This window comes from Haliotis asinina, chromosome 4, assembly GCF_037392515.1.
Source record: "Haliotis asinina isolate JCU_RB_2024 chromosome 4, JCU_Hal_asi_v2, whole genome shotgun sequence".
Lineage (NCBI taxonomy): Eukaryota > Metazoa > Mollusca > Gastropoda > Lepetellida > Haliotidae > Haliotis > Haliotis asinina.
This window is the reverse complement of record NC_090283.1, coordinates 55,925,484-55,939,368: the sequence shown is the minus strand read 5'-3', so window position 1 is coordinate 55,939,368 and position 13,885 is coordinate 55,925,484.

Here is a 13,885-nt window from a genome sequence, read left to right as displayed (position 1 = left end):
CTTTCACCACCAAAACAACCCACTCCTCGGCGCGATGATGACACTGCAAGATGTCAAACCAGCCTACAACTCATCAGAAACAGTTTCAAAATGTTTTTTATCCAATTTTTTATCCAATAAAGATGCAGCAGAGTAGCGAGGGAAATGAAAGCAGTGTGACTCGCCACACCTCACATATGGTTCCTATGCCATGTGAATAAAATGACAATGCACAAAGTCGAACGAAGGCCATTCTGTGTTTTTACAGGGACAAGGTGGATAAGAACTTACTAGTATTTGGCGTTACGACTATTGATCACGAGATAAAAAAACCCAAAAAACATATGAAATATCAACATGTCAAATATTCCACCACTATAAGTACTAGTAACATATCTTCCATTATATCAGTTCTGCTGTTTGTAAGAAAATAAATAAACTTACAAGCGTACAGAAGTGCAATATGTTGTACCAGGGAGCCTATATAGAGTATTGTAGAGTATGCCTGGTTGTACTTGTACTTTCGTCCCTCGTAACGAAGCCCACGGGAGACCAAACCTTGTCATAGCTGGCGGATGTGTAACTACGGCTACCGATTGTCTGCTTCATTTGCTGATACGCCGAGAGCTCAAAAGGTGGGGCCAATAGTGTGTTTAGAAAGATGATGTGTTTGATGGGCATTTTAGAAGTATGGCGAGTCACAAGAAAGTAAGATTCTTTATGGATAACAATTTTTTGTATTGTATATGATGCGTCGTTACAGTATGGATTGATATACCGTTGTCAAACAAAATCATATACACTATGTTGTTATCCATAAAGAATGCATGTAGAGATGTTGGGTTTTGTAAACCCATCTCTGAATTTGCGTTCAATCCAATCAAAAATCATCTCAGTAGAGATGGTGAACTACTGGAAACTGTCATTCGTCCAAGTACAAAGCAGGACTTGAAACTGACAAGCGTTTGCACCAGTTTCCGTGAGATCCAGTCATCCGAGAAAAAAGGATGTAGTTTGTTTGCAACCCATAGACATAAAGCATGTCATGTGTACAAGTATCACACCTGCTTAATTACATAATGTGGCTGAGACAGGACTCGGGTGCATGAGTCATCAATCAATATATTTTGTTTATGGCGTATAGCCTGATAGGTGTTAAGTTTAAATCACATGTGGTCAATGATTGAAGCTGTGTATTGCATATTGTCTTTAGCAGACAGGCAGCCATACATATAGGTGTCAATAAACCAGACATTAAGCTTTATCTGTGATAGAGGTTGCTTCTTACAATCAACATGTTTTTTTATGTAACGAGTAGATTATTTATTTGTTTTAGACTACTGCTCACGACCTCATACTCTGGGCATGCATACTGTTTCAAGCTCCGCAAACCTATTCACTGCGCATTCGTTATGGGGGCAGTGCAGCACAACAGTTGAAACAACTTTAGTGAATCGCTTGAACTCCGAATTCGCGGGGTTTTTTCCATCACATTTTTTTTCTTTATAGGTTGAATTGGCATTTTTTATGATTTGTTTCGGTAACTGCATACCGAAAGGTATCAGAATCTGCAAAGTTGTATTTTCCTTTTTTATGTGACCTTTTAGAAAGTTTCGTTCCATGAGATAACCTATCAAAATAATACAACATATCAATAATGCCCTATGTTCCATGGTGGGCAGTTCTCTCTGGAGGTCTTGATGTTTCTTTTTCTTTGGGAGCAGTGTCTGGCCAGCACTATGTTGCACCATGTTCAGTTTATTAATTTGCGTCTCCAGGCCAGCATGAAATTTATCATCTCGAAAACGTTGGGATGGGCTTTTCCAACAAGTTACTTTAACCTCCCATGCCAACCTCCAACCTGTTATTTGTCCAGGGCACACTTCTGTCACGGGGTTCCATTCCTGAAGGTTGTTGTTTAGTTATGTTAAATATAGCAGTATGTGTTAACTGCAACTAGCCCGTGTACAACAGGTGTAGTCCCACGAAGCCTAAAATTATTCAGTCAGGTACAGTTCATTCGGCTTATGGGACTTCATGCCTCAATGATTTTATGGGATTATGGTGGATTGTTACTTGGCTGACCACAGAAAGGAAGAATCAACAGAAACAACAGAAATCAAATATGATTGTGAAATATTTCAAAAGGTGACCTATCCCATCTGTATCACTGGTACTACTGGTAAAGGTTGGATCGACCACATGATTCATAGCAATATATACTGTCATGTGTTATGTTATCACAACACAATATCTATCATTTAGCATATTATCAGAGGTGACAAGGTAATATTGTTTATGGTTATTGTTATTCACTGTTCCAAAACACAAAATAAGTGGGATAATGAGTCGGAATTCTTTTCTAAACAGCTTGCGCATAGTGAAAGAAACACCCATGCATCTTCACTCCACCGAACACTGTAGTAAGAGCATCAGCATCCTACCCCTAACAGAGTGACCACTGTCCACTGAACAGTGATCTGTCCCACTCTTATTTCACGCCCCAATTATATAATATATATAACATCCACATTTATAGAAATTATTGGTTTGTATAATGATCCTGCTACTGACCAATACGACTTCGTCTTTTGTTGGTTACCCAGCCATTTCTGGGAACACAATGGCCGAATTTGCTGCTCAGGCAACACTCAACAACTTTGTGACACCACTTCTTATTCCATACTCAGATAATAAAGCTACGTCTTATATCCGTGATCTGATGCCAAAGAAGTGGGACACCCAAGTGGGTATAAATAGATCACATGCAATAAAACCTTTTACTGGTTATACCCACGTGGGTTGTCAGTCCAGATTGCTTAATTATGTCGCTTACTCACTGTACAGACATTTAGGTACAACGATAAAGACATTATTGTTTTAATTTTCAATTGTAATCTGTCAATACGTTTACCAATACTTCAGTCAGGCAGATAACGCAGAGTTACCTCCCTTCCCTTAAAAAGTTTGTCGATAATCTGTGTAAAGGGAGATTGACTAGTCGTTTGTGTCTAGCGCTAAATTTTAATATGCTGAATTACATCTGTTTATTTCAGTGATTACCGTACGAGATCGGTCATAACTCTGTATGTCGGTACGTAACAATGGACAGTGAACATAAATAGCATATATTCAGTGAAAACAAAAAAGACATTTTCGTTAGTTTCAGGTGTTGTCATCTGTCAATGACGTTAGCAAAATCTCTATTCAGCAATTAGACAAATTACAACATTTTGAAGTCTGAGCCTGACAACAGGGCTGGAATACAGATATCTTGTATAATGAGAACACACAAACGAGCGATCTCAGCAGCTATTAGTACGGATAACTGAGTTCGACATGAATCTCAACATACAATTTAGCTGGACAACGCGTGAGTGAGTGAGTGAGTGAAGTTTTGCTGTTCCTCACTTTAATAGTTTGTAAAACAACAGTAATGTTTTTATTTTTTAGAACAAATTCTGCAAAAACAAATCACAGAGTTGGTCTAACGTTTTGATTATGATCAGCCTTTCATTGAGCATTATATGTTAATTACTTTTCGAGTTAGATTGCAATCCGTCGGTCCGCTTTTGAGCCACACGGACTATAGTAGTGTCAGGTGAGTGTGGACATCTCAAGAAGGCGGTATAAAGGGGTGATAAAGGAAAATAACCCTCCCAATAACACTACAATCTTCTTGTCAACCGTCAATGTCACCTCGCGGCTAAAATGTGCAAAGGAAGCTTGTTTTGACCGATGAGACTTAATTCTTCAATCATATTTAGTATCAAATCGAAGAGGTAGGCAGATCTTAAGATGGACAGATTATTACGATCAGATAATTCACTATTTCCATAAAAGATTGTCTTCAAGCTTTACCCATGTTTGTAATTCAAATTTATACACATATGTGACAATACATGCTGCATTTAAATTTTGTATTGTATGTTGTATGGTACCGGTGTCGATATAAACTGTAAAGCTGTTCACAATCCCATTTCATTTTTTATCAATAAAAAGCAAACACAATAATTAAGTACTAAAAATGTGGTGTGTAAATCATTCCCTCTGCTGGTGATGGCTGTGTGGGATTAGTTAAACGACCAAACCCAGTTGAGCATGCCTTATAATCCTCTTACTCTTAACATAAACAACTTCAACAAGAAAGAGGATACCACTAGTGGGATTACTTGGCTGATTTGAGTTAGTGTTTTGATAACGCTTTGTCTTGATGAACAATAGTCTATTTCAAGTACATGGTAATTGGTAAAATTCATATTAAAGTGACATACCTTTATTTACATGTTTCACAAACCGTTGTGTACACGTGCACTGTCCATGGTATTTCTTGGTTGGAGAAGTTACAGAGAGGAAGAGTAACTCAAAGTAATTTGATGACCTTTTTTGAGATCTAAAATACATATATGAACACCCGATGGGAAAATGCAGTTGATCTTTGCACACCAACATACGGACATTTTTGCTATCGTGAATTTGAGACTTTACATCTACAAAGCCGTTCAGAATGTCTGTCAGCGATATTTCCTCAGAGGGCACATTCAGCTCAGGTAAGTATATTGCAGATGACGCAAGTATATTATTTGTAAAATCAGTAAGGCAATCCTGATGATGCCCTGTGTTCCTTCAGCAGCATGGTTGTTGAGAAATCTTACACTCAAGACTACCACATCATTTAGCAGGGAGTTCAATACACAGAGTCGTATCCCTGTCATTCAGTGTTTAGTATATTGAATCACGATATGAGAACAACAGTCCGACTACCTGGCTGATCAAAGGTTTATTACATGTCATAAATATCCTTCCTGGGACTTAATCAGGCTATGGGGGTGGAATATATTCCCCAGGTAACACCAGCGGTTTTATGTGGTTGAACTGAAGGATTACCTGTTGCATGTAATTTCAATTATAATGTATAATTAGTATAAGACTGATTTTTGATGGATTCTTACAGACGTAAAACGTTGTCTTTTGTGTTTTAAGAGATAGGTTTCATCAAAAACAACAATGACGGAGGAATACAGACTAATCCCAATATTCATGCATATACGCATTTTGGGTTCCCATATCACACGTTATTTTATGGATGGAATAGTGACTTTAATAGATATATCCCTTTCAAAATCGCTAAGGCATTTCAAAATCAAATTTAGCACAAATATATTTAAAAAACTAAATTGATTGTTTATTTCTTTGTAAATGTTTGTAAAGTTTTCAGACAAGATATTCTTATACGATGTTGTATTAGCAGTAATTCGACTTTATTTAAGACTTTAGTTGTAATACCTGCTAGTCATTTTGTTTTTCAAAATGCTAATTGCATTTTCCCCATGAATTTACTTTCAGAGACAACTGTGAGGCAGGCTCTAAAGAATGCTGAGTCTGTAAATCCACAACAGACGTAAGAATATACTTTAATATGATTTAAATACAGTAACTGCAAGAGTTTCAATGCATTAAACCATTCAACAAGTAAAACTTCAGGTGTTTCTACAATAATCTCGACATGAATTTATCTTCATTGTGCTGACAATAAATTTAGAATTGTACTTTTTCAGGTTGGAAACAGGACAGAATAAGGACGCTAAGGCAGCTCTCCCTGTTATTCCGCTCGCTGAGTTTCAAGGTATTACGGTTCTGCTTAATGCTCTGTCCTATATGCATCAGTGTACAATAAAAAATAAGCACAACCCACTGTCATATAAATAAGAATGCTCATTTCTTGAGCTCCAAATGTGACTTTTGTTCCACAATAAAATTATGCAACAAACCGTTTGAATCGGGTGCATGTGTTTGGTGACGACTTCTTGTTATAATTCTGTAATCACTGTATAATATACGTTATATATACGTCAGTTTTAATGAAACATAAAGTTTCTGTCAGGGTATTGTATTTTGTTTGTTGCAGTGGCTACGACAAGATGTTTGCAGACAAAAAAGGAAACCGTCTCAAGAAAGAAAAACAACCAAAACAAACTCAATCATGTTCCAGAAAAACTACAGTAAGTAAAACATGAAAACCAATTTAACTAGCTTTCGGGAATCAAGAATTAGATGAAACTGTTTTAAGAGGATGCACTACGTAACTTGGCTTACCATCAATGAACAAGGAAGAAGGCATGTTAATTGATGAATCTTAACTGAGATGATATCAATTAACAAAGCATTAGGCCTTGTTAATTAATGAACCCTTACTGACATGACTTGCTCATCAGTGAACAAGGGATTAGGCCTTGTTATGTGTTGAGGCTTTGTTCAAGGCTGGGAGATACAGTAACAATCACCCCACAGTATTAATCTGTGTGATCTTTCAAAGGAGAAAAAAGGTTGTACCATACAACACCTGTGTTCTAATGCACTAAATACACAAGTATCAATAATACTTGCTATGAGATTATGAGAATAACCATTGATTCTATTTTCACATTGGTTTACCATTCACTTAATGCAAGTATAATCATATTGACTGTTTTCTTCAGAAATCGAGTCCAAGGGATGCAACAGGCAGACCTCCCCAGCCATAAGAAAGCAAAATATGAACAAGTATTAAAGAATGCACAACTACAATGCTACCGCGTTGTTTTTGATTGTTTATTTGATAATAATGTGAAACATATTTTCCGTAGATTTGTAAATGGAATGTTTTTGTAGGAAATTTAGTCTTCCTCTTTCTTGTTGTAATCTGTAAATAAACATCTAGTGTAAGCCTGACACTGTCTATTTGTTTTGGGATAATTTAATTCGCATGAAAGACGGTAGTATTATAAAAGTGAAACAAGTTCAGCATTATAGGATACCATTTCCATCAACAGTGCAGTACTGACCATGGAGCACTATCAAGCGAACATCAAATTTATTTCAATGTTAGGATATGCTACATTCCTTGTTCACGCGTAATAAACCAAATTCAGCACATTGCAACTTTCACCACCAAAACAACCCACTCCTCGGCGCGATGATGACACTGCAAGATGTCAAACCAGCCTACAACTCATCAGAAACAGTTTCAAAATGTTTTTTTATCCAATCTTTTATCCAATAAAGATGCAGCAGAGTAGCGAGGTGAATGGAAGCAGTGTGACTCGCCACACCTCACATATGGTTCCTATGCCATGTGAATAAAATGACAATGCACAAAGTCGAACGAAGGCCATTCTGTGTTTTTACAGGGACAAGGTGGATAAGAACTTACTAGTATTTGGCGTTACGACTATTGATCACGAGATAAAAAAACCCAAAAAACATATGAAATATCAACATGTCAAATATTCCACCACTATAAGTACTAGTAACATATATTCCATTATATCAGTTCTGCTGTTTGTAAGAAAATAAATAAACTTACAAGCGTACAGAAGTGCAATATGTTGTACCAGGGAGCCTATATAGAGTATTGTAGAGTATGCCTGGTTGTACTTGTACATTCGTCCCTCGTAACGAAGCCCGCGGTAGACCAAACCCAGTCATAGCTGGTGGATGTGCACTCAAGCGTAACTACGGCTACCGATTGTCTGCTTCATTTGCTGATACGCCGAGGGCTCATAAGGTGGGGCCAATAGTGTGTTTAGAAAGATGATGTGTTTGATGGGCATTTTAGAAGTAAGATTCTTTATGGATAACAACTTTTTGTATTGTATATGATGCGTCGTTTCAGTATGGATTGATATACCGTTGTCAAACAAAATCATATACACTATGTTGTTATCCATAAAGAATGCATGTAGAGATGTTGGGTTTTGTAAACCCATCTCTGAATTTGCGTTCAATCCAATCAAAAATCATCCCAGTAGAGGTGGTGAACTACTGGAAACTCATTCGTCCAAGTACAAAGCAGGACTTGAAACTGACAAGAGTTTGCACCAGTTTCCGTGAGATCCAGTCATCCGAGAAAAAAGGATGTAGTTTGTTTGCAACCCATAGACATAAAGCATGTCATGTGTACAAGTATCACACCTGCTTAATTACATAATGTGGCTGAGACAGGACTCGGGTGCATGAGTCATCAATCAATATATTTTGTTTATGGCGTATAGCCTGATAGGTGTTAAGTTTAAATCACATGTGGTCAATGATTGAAGCTGTGTATTGCATATTGTCTTTAGCAGACAGGCAGCCATACATATAGGTGTCAATAAACCAGACATTAAGCTTTATCTGTGATAGAGGTTGCTTCTTACAATCAACACGTTTTTTTTTATGTAACGAGTAGATTATTTACTTGTTTTAGACTACTGCTCACGACCTCATACTCTGGGCATGCATACTGTTTCAAGCTCCGCAAACCTATTCACTGCGCATTCGTTATGGGGGCAGTGCAGCACAACAGTTGAAACAACTTCTTCCCCCCAGCGCTGGGGGAAATTTAGTGAATCGCTTGAACTCCGAATTCGCGGGTTTTTTTCCATCACGTTTGTTTTCTTTATAGGTTGAATTGGCATTTTTTATGATTTGTTTCGGTAACTGCATACCGAAAGGTATCAGAATCTGCAAAGTTGTATTTTCCTTTTTTATGTGACCTTTTAGAAAGTTTCGTTCCATGAGATAACCTATCAAAATAATACAACATATCAATAATGCCCTATGTTCCATGGTGGGCAGTTCTCTCTGGAGGTCTTGATGTTTCTTTTTCTTTGGGAGCAGTGTCTGGCCAGCACTATGTTGCACCATGTTCAGTTTATTAATTTGCGTCTCCAGACCAACATGAAATTTATCATCTCGAAAAGTTACTTTAACCTCCCATGCCAACCTCCAACCTGTTATTTGTCCAGGGCACACTTCTGTCACGGGGTTCCATTCCTGAAGGTTATTGTTTAGTTATGTTAAATATAGCAGTATGTGTTAACTGCAACTAGCCCGTGTACAACAGGAGTAGTCCCACGAAGCCTAAAATTATTCAGTCAGGTACAGTTCATTCGGCTTATGGGACTTCATGCCTCAATGATTTTATGGGATTATGGTGGATTGTTGCTTGGCTGACCACAGAAAGGAAGAATCAACAGAAACAACAAAAATCAAATATGATTGTGAAATATTTCAAAAGGTGACCTATCCCATCTGTATCACTGGTACTACTGGTAAAGGTTGGATCGACCACATGATTTATAGCAACATATACTGTCATGTGTTATGTTATCACAACACAATATCTATCATTTAGCATATTATCAGAGGTGACAAGGTGATATTGTTTATGGTTATTGTTATTCACTGTTCCAAAACACAAAATAAGTGGGATAATGAGTCGGAATTCTTTTCTAAACAGCTTGTGCATAGTGAAAGAAACACCCATGCATCTTCACTCCACCGAACACTGTAGTAAGAGCATCAGCATCCTACCCCTAACAGAGTGACCACTGTCCACTGAACAGTGGTCTGTCCCACTCTTATTTCACGCCCCAATTAGCTCATTAATTATGTCGTGGGGTCAAACTGTAATTAGCCTTTGGGATTTATTAGGTGTGAATTTGAGGTCTTGCGAACCGTTTTACCATCACCCACCAGTTATCTCCCCTTGTGGATCTTTACAAATTGTAAACATCATCTTTCCAAAATTGTAAATGTCTGGTAAACATCATCTTTACAAGACATTTACAAGCTTGTAAAGGTGAACTTTACGTAGCGCTGTAGCTTGTGCCAGTCATTGGCTCCAGAACAATATCCTCTAGATTACCGGATAACAGCTCACATCTGAAGCAAACGCCATATTAACGGCTCTTAAATATATTCAAGGACATCCTAAAAATAAATAGTATTCAGACTCTCGCCTAAAAACCTATATATAACATCCACATTTATAGAAATTATTGGTTTGTATAATGATCCTGCTACTGACCAATACGACTTCGTCTTTTGTTGGTTACCCAGCCATTTCTGGGAACACAATGGCCGAATTTGCTGCTCAGGCAACACTCAACAACTCTGTGACACCACTTCTTATTCCATACTCAGATAATAAAGCCACGTCTTATATCCGTGATCTGATGCCAAAGAAGAAATAGATCACATGCAATAAAACCTTTTACTGGTTATACCCACGTGGGTTGTCAGTCCAGATTGCTTAATTATGTCGCTTACTCACTGTACAGACATTTAGGTACAACGATAAAGACATTATTGTTTTAATTTTCAATTGTAATCTGTCAATACGTTTACCAATACTTCAGTCAGGCAGATAACGCAGAGTTACCTCCCTTCCCTTAAAAAGTTTGTCGATAATCTGTGTAAAGGGAGATTGACTAGTCGTTTGTGTCTAGCGCTAAATTTTAATATGCTGAATTACATCTGTTTATTTCAGTGATTACCGTACGAGATCGGTCATAACTCTGTATGTCGGTACGTAACAATGGACAGTGAACATAAATAACATATATTCAGTGAAAACAAAAAAGACATTTTCGTTAGTTTCAGGTGTTGTCATCTGTCAATGACGTTAGCAAAATCTCTATTCAGCAATTAGACAAATTACAACATTTTGAAGTCTGAGCCTGACAACAGGGCTGGAATACAGATATCTTGTATAATGAGAACACACAAACGAGCGATCTCAGCAGCTATTAGTACGGATAACTGAGTTCGACATGAATCTCAACATACAATTTAGCTGGACAACGCGTGAGTGAGTGAGTGAGTGAAGTTTTGCTGTTCCTCACTTTAATAGTTTGTAAAACAACAGTAACGTTTTTATTTTTAGAACAAATTCTGCAAAAAACAAATAACAGAGTTGGTCTAATATTTTGATTATGACCAGCCTTTCATTGAGCATTATATGTTAATTAGTTTTCGAGTTAGATTGCAATCCGTCGGTCCGCTTTTGAGCCACACGGACTATAGCAGTGTCAGGTGAGTGTGGACATCTCAAGAAGGCGGTATAAAGGGGTGATAAAGGAAAACAACCCTCCCAATAACACTACAATCTTCTTGTCAACCGCCAATGTCTCCTCGCGGCTAAAATGTGCAAAGCCTATTTCTTGTGTTGAAGGAAGCTTCTCTTGACCGATGAGACTTAATACTAGCAAATACCTAGAGGGAAATAACAAATGAAAGCATCGTTCCCACTTTGTTATAGTCACTATGTACTTTGTCCAAGTGTGACATCACATTATCTAAAACTCTTAGTGACAAAACAGAGCTGTTTATCGCGTGTATGTCACAGACACATACAATTTTGTGTTTTGATATCAATATAGTTACATGGTTAGGGTGGCAGAGAGCTTTGGGTTGGGATTGTTGATTGTATTACATTGCACTCAACAATATTCAAGCTGTATGGCGACGGCTTGTATATAATTCTGGACTAGACAGTTCAGTGATTAACAGCGTGAACATCGATCTACATGGTTGGGATCCAATGACATGTGTCAACCAAGTCAGCAAGCCTGACCATCCGATGCCCTCAATTACCTTTAACAAGCAAGGGTTCAACAACCCATGGAATCTACCACTTCCAGCACAAATAAAAACAAACTTCCTTCGTGTTTGTGATCAAGTCATAGGTATTTGTCATCCTTGAATAGTCGAATGTCCTGGTAAGACAGGCGTAATGTTTGCACTGCTGGGTTAAGTTAGATATATTACGTGGATGTCCCAGATAATTGAGAGTGTCTAAGTGATTAGGTTTTGTATTGGATGTATGTCTTGTGTTGGCATTCATGGGTGTTTATTGGTGTAAGTTGGGGAAAACACCATGGCCCTCCGCGTATGTATGCGAAATGAGGGGCTGTGTAAAACCGTATAAAATGGTATTTTACCAACCTTCGCTCGGATCATAAAACATGTATACGTCAAACAATCTAGTATTAGCAGAGGTGATTGTGCAATTCCACCTAAACCAGAAGCGAATTCTTGCGTTCTGTTGCACTCACGTGACGTTTTCAAACACAAGCAAACTCATCAGATTCCAGCTGTGTGGCGACGGTTTGGCGGTTAGTTGTAAATATTAAAGTCTGGATCAGATAATCAAGTGATCAACACCATGAGCAATACAATGATACATGTCAACCAAGTCACCATGACTACCCAAACCCTTTCGTCGTCACTTACGATACCAGATCACCTATATATTTGCGTTCGGACTCACTGAAAATTACTCACTACTCATTCAACTCATCAAAAACTTTTCTTGTAGACAACGAAACCCAAAACGCCAGATTAGAATGAAAAACACCTCAGCAGATGGTTAAATGTTTGAATACGTATTTATGGAATGTCGATGCCAATTAAATTCATGACCTGGTAAAATTAAATAGTGTGGTGAAACATTTGAGAAACATGTGATACCTCTGTCCGTTCACCGGTGACAAAGGTTCTTTGGAATCCAGTGCAAGAAAGGAGTCACATGTCTGCAGGATGTGGTTATGTGAGGACGTGCATGTTCATGTTGGTTATTTGTAATAAAGGAATTTATTACTTCTTAATTGTTATTTATTTCTGCTTTGGTCAAGACACAACCTACCACAACACCTGTAGTATGTATGTGCATAGACACATCTACACATACGTGTGTGTGTGTGTGTACGTGTGTGTGTGTGTGTGTGTGTGTACGTGTGTGTGTTTTTTGTTGAGTGTGTATGTGTGTGTAAAATAAAATGGTTTTCACTAATGAACTACAATTTGCAAGTGTGGATTATTATTCATCTACAACAAACTGACAAATGCTCCTGCACCTCCTGTACTCCAACAATTAAAACATAGCCGTGGCTAAACTGTCGTCAAGTAGTTCATAGAACTAAGAACAGAGATATTACCATTTGTAGAGTTAACATTTATGACAGGGAAACTGTCGAATAGCGCGAATGGGGTTGCGCAGCATACTGAACATTACCAGTCTTCTTACATTCAAGCGAAGCGGGAAAGGGTTGGAAACGTCACCATCAAAGGTATATACCCATTTCATCACTGGGCTGTGCTCTCAGATTCCCAACCCAATGTTTAATATTTACTCACGTGAAATATATTTTATTCAACATATTAAGCGCAACTCCTTGCTTCTTCACCCCATTCAACCGGAAGCTGACAGGGGAAACGGACACTAAGAACGATCTGAATACCACGAGTGGCGCTAAAATGTTAAATGAAATATACTTCACGTGAATAACTATGAAATATGGGGTTGTAAATATGAGAGCAACAAACACGTGAGAAAATGAGAGTGGAGCTTTGATAGTGGCGATATTTTGTTTTGGCATGAAAAGTATGTTTCGAACCGAAACGAGGGAACCTTTGCTCGCTTCGCGCGCATATAAAAAGACCCGTAATATTCTGTATGCTGCACAACCCCACTTGCACTACAATTTGCCAGTGCATCAATGTGTAATAGTTTAGAGAATGATCTGAACATGTTTTTAACATTCTCCAATATATACAGATGTGTAGTTGCTTCCCTCACGTCTCACACAAAGGCACAGATAACGGTGCCATTGTCAAGATCCAAGCTTACATGCATATGGCAATGTACTACCAGACTGACAAACGCAACTCCCAATTGTACACAGGTAATATCGATATAGTAGAGTTAACTCTGAGTCTGCTGCCCAAATCAACGGCATTTTCTAGTAATAGTGTGCTGCTGTTTGCCTCAAGACTCATCCCGAAAAACGGGTAACTTTGCCCATAGCAACACCCAAGCTTGCATGTATGTGGCAATGGTTGTCCTCCCATACATGCAGATAGGCAGTTCGCAGACGCCTTAAAACAACATTGTTACCAAAAGTAGTACCCAATTGTTTCCACAGTGTAGAACCCACTCACAGCCTGTTGTAAGTGTCTGTCTTCAGATATATTACCCAGATTTCGTTCACTTTGACAGGAGGTTGGCAGTTGACAGCTGTTGTTTAGATGGTAACGGTGTTATCATTCGAGAACTACTTTTGTGTAGTTTGCTGAAAACAAAGCTTTGGTGCCTTTTTTG